Raw genomic sequence first — 9,505 nt, forward strand, 5'->3', positions numbered from 1 at the left:
GCTTCTGTCCCCAGGCAAGTCCCTCTTATTTTCTCTCATTCTCTTCTTTTCTCTTCTACTTATTCTCTCTGCCTGCCAGCCCTGCCTAATTGTCTCCTGCTTAGTTACTGGCTGTTCAGCTTTTTATTACCAGATTAGTCAATCTGGTACTTTAGGCAGGCAAGGTGAAATAGCAACACATCTTCACATACTTAAACAAATGCAGCAAAAACAAATGTAACACATCTTGACATCATTAAAGAAGGCAGGAGAAACAAATGTAACACACTTTTACACAGTTAAAGTAACAATCTGCAGCATAAACAAAGTAGCAGATCTTTACATAGTTAAATATTTCACAATAGAAAGATGTCAAAGAGATACAGAAGCCAATGAAACAGGGGTCTCTAATGAAAGCTGAAACAATTTTAGCAATAAAAAATAGTATTTGATTTAAAATATCCATGAATTCACACTGCTGTCAATAAATAACTAGACGAGCATGGTGATGCACAACTGTCATATTGGGACTAGGAGCAGAGGCAGGAGGACCACTGCAAGATCAAGGCCAGCCTGGTTATCTTATTTCTCTATTGGGTGCTGCACAACTGTCATATTGGGACTAGGAGCAGAGGCAGGAGGACCACTGCAAGATCAAGCCCAGCCTGGTTATCTTAGTTACTTCTCTATTGCCATGGCAACAGCAACTTATAAAACCAACCATTTAATCTGGGGTCTCATGGCTCCAGAAGGTTAGAGTTCATGACCATCATGTTTGGGAGCGTAGCAGCAGGCAGGAAGGGTTCTAGAGGGTCTGGGGGCAATGAGCATGCTTAGCATCAAATACCAATCCACAAAAGAAGCAACTAAGACTCTTCAAGAAATGGCTGATCCAAAGACAAGGAAAGCTGAGAGCTTACATGGAATCCACAAGCACAGGTGTGTACTTAGGAGCACTGACTGGGAATTATATGGGCTTTTGAAACCCTGAAGCCCACTCCCAGTGACAAACGTCCTTCAACGAGGCCACACCTCCTAATCTTCCCAAACGGTTTCACAATCTGGGCACCAAGTATTCAAATATATGAGAGTATGGGGGTGGGGAATTCCCTTTGAAAACACATTGGTCTACGAATTGGGTTCTGATTCTAGGCCAGTCAAGGCTTCATAGTGAGACTCTGCTTCAATAGTGGGGTAGGTGAGTGCTTGCTTGAGTAAATAAATAGATGGGAGAGAGGACATGAAGAATTCCAAAATAATTTATGTAATGATACTCCACTTTTTTTTCCTTAAAGAAACAGTCTCACTGTGTAAGCCAAATTGGCCTGGACCTTGTTTGTGATCTTTCCAGTTCAGCCTCCCAAATTCTCAATGGATACTACAAATTAAAGTAGGGGGAGTACACATTTCCAATGTGTCCAATAATTTATTAATTTATTTCTCTCTCTCTCTCTCTCTCTCTCTCTCTCTCTCTGTGTGTGTGTGTGTGTGTGTGTGTGTGTGTGTGTGACCTGCTGTGGGTGCAGGGAACTAAACTTGGGTCCTCTGGAAGTCCAGTATGTTCTCTTACCCACTTATCCACTCAACCATTTATCCAGCCCTAAATTTGCAGGGTTTTGTTTTATTTTGTTTTGTTTTAGGGTTGCTCTATGTAGCCTTGGCTGTCCTGGAACTCAATTTGTAGACCAGGCTGGCCTCAAATTCACAGATATCTGCCTGCCTCTGCCTCTCGAGTGCTGGGATTAAAGGCATGAACCACCACAGCCCAACAATTTCTGGTCCTTAAGAATGAACTTTAATTAATGATGTCTATTCAAACTCTGGAAAGAGAAAAAACGTGACAGAGCCAGGTAACCAAGGTCAAGATCAACAGGATGAGTCCTGTTGACAGGATCTGGCTTTGATTTGTGTGATGAAAGTAGACCATTAGTGTGCTGCAACACTGCCAAGGACGAAGAACTTGGAAATGTCTGAGAAAACATCACAACTGAGAAAAGACTTAGGAGGCACAGTAGTTTGGCCTTCTGTGATGGTGATAAAAAGGACAAAGAGATACTTGATATTTGCATTTGGTTCCTGGCTCACAGCTTCTAAACACCTTTGAAGAAAGAGGCACTAGAAAAATCTTTCTACAAAGAATCTGTTCCAGACAGAGCACCTGTCACCTTTGCAATCCTCCATGTATGTAACAGAAACATCTTTTGTTTTAACAAAAGGATTCTGGGATGCCTTAAGATATGTCATGCTTACCAAAGGATCCAACCCTGTGATTAGAAAATTGACACTGTCAGCTCTGTCTCCCAGCCTCTGTGGAGGGCAAAGGAATGAAAGCTGAATTTATTACTCCTATGTATGTATTATAGACTCTACAAAAACACAAAAGTGTAGTTGGTTTTTTTTCTCAGTTGGGGGCCCACCACCCAGCTGTGGTGGGCCCCCAAATAAATACACAGAAACTTACTCTTGCCGGGTGTTGGTGGCATACGCCTTTAATCCCAGCACTCGGGAGGCAGAGGCAGGCAGATCTCTGTGAGTTCGAGACCAGCCTGATCTATAGAGCTAGATCCAGGAAAGCCTCCAAAGCCACAGGGAAACCCTGTCTCGAAAAAAAACCAAAAAAAAAAAAAAAAAAAAAGAAAGAAACTTACTCTTACTTATGAATGTTTGGCCTTGGCTTGGTGTCTCTAGCAAGATTTTCTTAATTTAAATTGTTAAATTATTCCTCTACCTTTTGCCTCTGGGATTTTGCCTTTCTCCTTTTTTCCTTCTTAGTCTGGCTGTGTGGCAGGGTTGCTGGTCCCTGGCATCCTCCTCTCCTCCTTTTCTTATTCCTAGCTCTTCGCTCTTCTCCTATTTATTCTCTCTGCCTGGCAGCCCTGCCTATTTCTCTCTCCTGCTTAGCTATTGGTCATTCAACTTATTTTTTATTTTTTATTTTTATTTTTTTATTTTTTATATATTTGAATTACAAACAAGATTGAATTACATGACGATCCCAGTTACCTTCTCCCTCCCCTCCTCCTCTGTCACCCCCCCAACTAAATTGCTACCTGTCATATGTCCTTTCTTCTAATCTACACCTGACTCAAAATTTCTGCTTCCTCATGACCTCTGCATCCTTCCTCTTCTTCCCTTCTCATTCTTGTAGCTCCCTCCCCCCTCTTCCCATGTTCTCAATTTGCTCAGGGGATGGTGACCCTTTCCCCTTCTCCAGGGGACAAAGTTTGTCTCTTTTAGGGTCTTCCTTGTTTACTAGTATCTCTGGCAGTGTGGATTGTAGGATGGTGATCCCTTACTCTATGTCTAAAATTCATATATGAGTGAGTACATATCATGTTGTCTTTTTGTGACTGGGTTACCTTGCTCAGAATGGTTTCTTCGAGTTCCATCCATTTTCCTGCAAATTTCAAGATTCCATTGTTTTTTTCTGCTGAGTAGTACTCCATTGTGTAAATGTACCACATTTTCTCTATCCATTCTTCGGTTGAGGGGCATCTAGGCTGCTTCCAGTTTCTGGCTATTACAAATAATTCTGCTATGAACGTGGTTGAACAGATGTCCTTGTTGTATGAGGTCATTCAACTCTTTATTAGACCAATCAGGTGTTTTAGACAGGAAATTAACACAGCTTTACAGTTAAACAAATGCAACATAAAAGAATGCAACACAAAACAAATATTCCATAGCATAAACAAATGTATACATTTTTTTCTTTGTTTCTTCCCCCCCCCCCCAGACAGCTTTGGAGGCTGTCCTGGAACTAGCTCTTGTAGACCAGGCTGGTCTCGAACTCACAGAGATCCCCCTGCCTGTGCCTCCTGAGTGCTTGGGATTAAAGGTGTGCACCACCACCACCACCACCCACCACCACCACCACCAACACCACCACCACCACCACCACCACCACCACCACCACCTGGCTGCCATTTGCTAGATCTTTTTTTTTTTTTTTTTTTTTTTTTTTAAGATTTGACTTATTTATTACGTATACAACATTCCACTTCCAGAAGAGGGCACCAGATCTCATAATGGATGGTTGTGAGCCACCATGTGGTTGCTGGGAATTGAACTCAGGACCTCTGGAAGAGCAGCCAGTGCTCTTAACCTCTGAGCCATCTCTCCATCCCCCATTTGCTAGATCTTAACTGCACATCAGTTAGTCATGTGTGGAGCAGGTCCTTCTACACTTTATCACCCCCCTTTGATTTCCTCAGAGCAGCCTGCTTAGTTACACTAATCAAACGAGTGAGTTTCGACTTAAGGTAAGAGACCGTGAAAAAAATTAATTAATTAAAAGAGCCTTAACACACATACACAGACAGAAGCACATGAACACACAGACACACACACACACACACACACACACACACACACACACACACATTAAAAATAAAAGTACAAACTTCTCTGAGGTTTTTAAGCAATGTCTAAACCCTGGTGATTTTAAAATATTTTCTCTTTCAGAACAGGCTTTATCTCAGTTGGGCATGGTAGTGCATACCTATAATCCCAGCACTCAGAGGAGGATGGAGTGCAGAGCTCGAGGCTAGCCTTATCTACAGAGAATTCCAGGACAGCCAGGGGCACACCACAGAGAAATCTGTGGTATTTTTTTTTTCCCCCCGAGACAGGGTTTCTCTGTATTGCTTTGGAGGTTGTCCTGGCACTCACTCTGTAAACCAGGCTGTCCTCAAACTCACAGAGATCCTCTTGCCTTTGCCTCCCGAGTGCTGGGATTAAAGGTGTGCGCCACCACTGCCTGGCTTACAAATGTACACATCTTAAACTAATATTCCACAACACAAAAGCACATGGTTGGGATTGCTGAACATTTACAAGTTCCTTGGTGGTGTATGTTGGGAGTGGGCTTAGGTACCTCTTGCTAAATTCTTTGTCTGATCTGCCTCTGGCATCTGAGTGGATTTTTTGTGACATCATCTGTAATTAGCTATTTAAGTAAACTGTCTAAGTGCACTGTTTTCTTAGGTTGTATGAGCTGCTGTAGAAAACTAACAGAACTAGAGGAAGGGTTATAGGCTGTGATGTAGTGAAGTACAAAGTCATACCCTGAGGTGTGCAGTTGACAACTGAGAAGAGAGGTGGTGGGATTAAAGGCGTGCGCCACCAATGCCCGGCCGATCCTCAAATTTTAAGGGTAGAATTTTAACAGACACATTTTGGAGATACACAAATTTAGTCCGTAATATCTAATATAGTGTAATGTCCTGGGGTTTATCTGTCTGACAACAAAGAAGTAAATGCAGTGCTAGTGACTTTTCTCATTGTTGAGACAAAATACCAAAAACAAAAAAACAAAACAAAACAAAAAAAAACCCAAAAAAACAGTGGCTTCAGGAAGGGTTTATTTTGTATCCCAGGTTGAATGTACAGTCCATCATGTCTTTAAGGTATGGTCATAGGAGCACCAGGTAGCTGGTTACATTGTGTCCACAATAAGAAAGTAGAGATGGGTGGATGCTGATGCTCTTTTTCTATCTAGATAGATCATACGTGCTTTTTAACACTGAACCATCTCTCCAGACACATCCTGCTTTTTGCCAAACTTGGGTCATCAGGCTTGGGTAGCAAGTATCTTTATCCACTGTGCCATTTCCGTGGTCCTCTTCCTATCTTACTATCCTCTGCCTCAGCTACCACAAATACAGATAGACACTGAGGTATTGTAAAAAAAAAAAAAAAAAAAAAAAAAAAAAAAGCACCATACTGTAGATTGTAGTACTTAAGAAAAGAACAAGAAGAGACACAATTTCCTAGAGACAACAGTGGGCTAGAGTGTAAGTAGATGACTGTCTCTGAGCTCCTCCATTATGTTCCACCAGTGCTGGGTCATCCTGGTGTGTTTTCATCAGAACCAAACTCATTTGAATTAATAAATGCCACAGTACTAAAGCAGGCTTACAGTTTATAGTATCTTCTCTTAAACTAGAGTGGATTCAAGCTACTTCTATGCATTTCCTGCTTGCTTATACTCCATATGGTTTGCTGAGATGGGCTGGGTTTAAAATGATAAGTCAGTACCTGGTATCAGCCACAGGATAGTTTATCTTTGCCTCCACGCTAGAAGACTGTTCAGCTTTGTAGCATAATCCATCATGGGTCGATGAAGGTCAGGGAAATACAAAGAATTCTCTGGGAAGAATATCACACAGTTCATCTTCCTCAACAGTAGGGACCATGACTCTTCATATCATTGAAAAACATCAGTTTTCATAGTGCCTGGAATTAAAAAGCATTTGAAGAAAGTGAAGGTTTGGTTTTTACCTTTTTTTTTTTTTAAGATTTTATTTATTATGTATACAACATTCTGCTTCCATGTATATGTGCACACCAGAAGAGGGCACCAGATCTCATAACGGATGGTTGTGAGCCATCATGTGGTTGCTGGGAACTGAACTCAGGACTTCTGGAAGAGCAGTCAGTGCTCTTAACCTCTGAGCCATCTCTCCAGCCCTGAAAGTGAAGGTTTGGAGATGAATCCGTGTGAGAATAAATGAAAAGAAGGTATGAGAAAGCATTATTAACATTTTTTTAAACTAGGAAGGGAAGAGGAGAAGCAAGGAGCTATAGAAGGCTTCTTCTTTACCATTTCAGCACTCACTCAATTTGATTTGGGTTTTTAACTCAAAATAAGAAAACAAAACAAAACAAAACAAAGCAACGCCCGCCCCCCCCCAAACTAACAACACAATCCCTCCAAAACAAACCTTCAAAACCCTGAGCATGAAAAGCTGCTTAAGCCTGAGCTGTGGTCAAGAGATAAGACAATCTCTAAGTTCCTGTTCAACAGTTTGACTTACTATTTCAGGCTTTCTACACAACCAGAAAATGTAGGCTTTATTAAAGACATTAAAAGAAAAAAAGAAAAAGAAAAAGAGGGTCTGGAGACATGGCTCAGGGGTTAATAGCACTGACTGCTCTTCCAGAGGACCTGGTTCATTTCCCAGCATCCACATGGCAGCTCACAACTCTCTGTAACTCCAGTTCCAGAAGACCTGACACCCTCATAGTCATACAGACAGACAAAATACCAGTGCACATAAAATAAAGATAAATAAACCTTAAACCAAACAAAACAAACAAAACAAAACAAAACAAACCCAAAGCCAGGCAGGAGTGGCACACATGTAATCCCAGCACTCAGGAGGCAGAGGCAGGTGGATCTTTGTAAGTTCAAGGCCAGCAGCCTGGTCTACAAAGTGAGTTCCAGGACAGCCAGAGCTGTTACCCAGAGAAACCCTGTCTCAAAAATCCAAAAACCAAACCAAACCAAACAAACAAAAAAACCAAAACCAAAAAACCACACATACACACACACCAAAAAAAACCAAAAACCAAAAAAACAAAACCAAAACCAAAAACCACCAAAACAAACAAACAAAAATCCACCAAAACTAGGATGAAAATAAATTAGTCAAGGTTGAGGAACATAACCCTATTTTGACAATAAAAGTGAAAATAATACCAGAGTGCATTTCTTCATTTTTAAAATTTTAAATAAATCGTCTTTTATTTAAACAGGCTTAACAATGAAACTTGACTGAATTAAAATCTTAAAATGTATGATTTATTGGATTCATTTTCTAACTGAGACTATGGAAAAGTAAATCAAAAGATTAAATTGACTTAAAATACGTTTTCAAGGAAAATTCAAAGATGTGTGGTAAACATTTGTTTTTCCACTTTCTCAGAGTATTTTATTTTGATTCTAGGATTTTTGAGACTTGGACTCTGTGTTAACTATAATTGTATCTGCCAATAGCATTTTACAAAAAAACAAAACAAAAATAAAAATAAAGCTCTCCAGTTGCCTTTGCATGATCTTTAGCTTTTGAAGATTGTTTTTCTTTTGAGACAGTCTCGGTCCTGCTAGCCTGGAGCTCTCTATGTAGCCCTGGAACTCACAGGTACACCTGCTTCTGCCTATGAGTGCTGGGATCAAGGAAGTGCACCTTCATCTTGGTGCTGTATTAGATTCTCAAGTCTTTAGTAGTTTCAGGAGAAATTGGCAAATGGTTTTTACAAAACTCAGTTCCGTTTGCTCTTTTGCAACATCCTAGTGATGTAACTGGCATACAGTTAGACTATTTTGTTATTATTTTCTTTTCCATTTTAAAGCATCTACTTAATGTGTATATGTGTAGGCATGAGGTAGGTAGGTCAGAGGATGACTTTTGGGAGTCCATTCTCTCCTTCTGCCATGTAGGTTCTGGGGTTCGAATTCAGGTCTTCAGGCTTGGCAGCATGTGTCTTTAACTGTTGAGCCACCTCTTCTACCTTAGTTTGTGTTAGCTTTGGGAGAGTCTCATGTAGTTCATGGTGTCCTCAAAGTTCATAGGTAGCAGAGGATGGCCTTGAACCTCTGACCCCTGTGCTGAGATTTCAGGCATGAGCAGTCAAGCTCACTTTTATATGCTGCTGTGGATCAAACCCACAGCTTCACCATGCCAGGCAAATGCTCTACCAACTGAGATACAACCTTAGCCAAATTATTTCTTTTATAAATAAAGAGCAGAACCTCCCTGGGGCAAAAACTAACCATGAAGTAAATTAAGATGCTATTTCCTGGGTGGGAGAGTTAAAGGGTTTCCCCCTCTTTAATAGAACTTAGAGCTATTTCTGCCTTATACTAATCCAAAAAGCCCCCAAGGGAATCATGAAAAGTTGAAGCCAGTCACTCAGATACACCAGCCATCAAAAATGTCTTATTTTCCTGTGAGTTGGAGGCCAGTCTGGTCTACAGAGTGAATACCAGGACAGCCAGAGCTACAGAGATATCCTGTCCCCAAAAAGCAAAACAAATAAACAAGTTTTATTTTACCTTTTAACATAAATGTAAAGTAGGGAGTTAGTTATCCACCACTGGTCTCAGTTACTGTTCTTTGCTTATGAATGCTCTAAGTCAGAGCTTCTCAACCTCTAGGTAGAGACCCCTTTGTGGGTCAAACGACCCTTTTACAGGGGCTGCCTGTGGGGAAAACACAGAGATTTACATTAGGATTGGTAACATTAGAAAAATTACGGTTATGAAGAAGCAACAAAAATAATTTTACGTTTGGGGGTCACCACAACATGAGGAATTCTTTTAAAGGGTCACAGCATTAGGAAGGTAAGAACCAGTGCTCTAAACTCAAAGTGGATTTCTTTCCCCTGAAGTGCTTCTCTTGTAGCAAAGCAAATATTAAATCACCTTGATGTCAGAAGCTAGAAGATGGGAAAATGAGGAAAGTTGGCAATTTTCATTCCAAAGAAAAATGGCATTTCTAGTCTCTTAAAAAAACCAAAACAACAAAAACTCCATGAAGATTGACCATTTTGTTAATTGACATCGATAGAAACTGAAATGCAAAATTGAAGAAAGGTACATACTTTTTTATGATAATGAAGTTGAGTTTGCCTTTTTGTTAGGGTAGAACTGAGTACCGGCTTACTTGAAAATTCGATTACAAACAAGCATACTTTCTTGGTGATACGTTATGGCTCCGTTTTACCAACAATACCCTTTTTT

General features: G+C 40.5%; 1 long non-coding RNA gene across 1 annotated transcript; it reads right to left on the bottom strand.

Moving 5' to 3' along the window:
• Positions 1 to 5,670: 5,670 nt before the first annotated feature.
• Positions 5,671 to 9,505, bottom strand: LOC118238250. The gene is made up of 2 exons (XR_004768042.1): positions 8,819 to 9,505; positions 5,671 to 6,216 (listed from the first exon to the last, which is right to left on the bottom strand). It is a non-coding gene; the product is annotated as an uncharacterized LOC118238250 (long non-coding RNA).

This window comes from Cricetulus griseus, chromosome 2 (genome assembly GCF_003668045.3).
Source record: "Cricetulus griseus strain 17A/GY chromosome 2, alternate assembly CriGri-PICRH-1.0, whole genome shotgun sequence".
In the NCBI taxonomy this organism is placed as follows: Eukaryota; Metazoa; Chordata; class Mammalia; order Rodentia; family Cricetidae; genus Cricetulus; species Cricetulus griseus.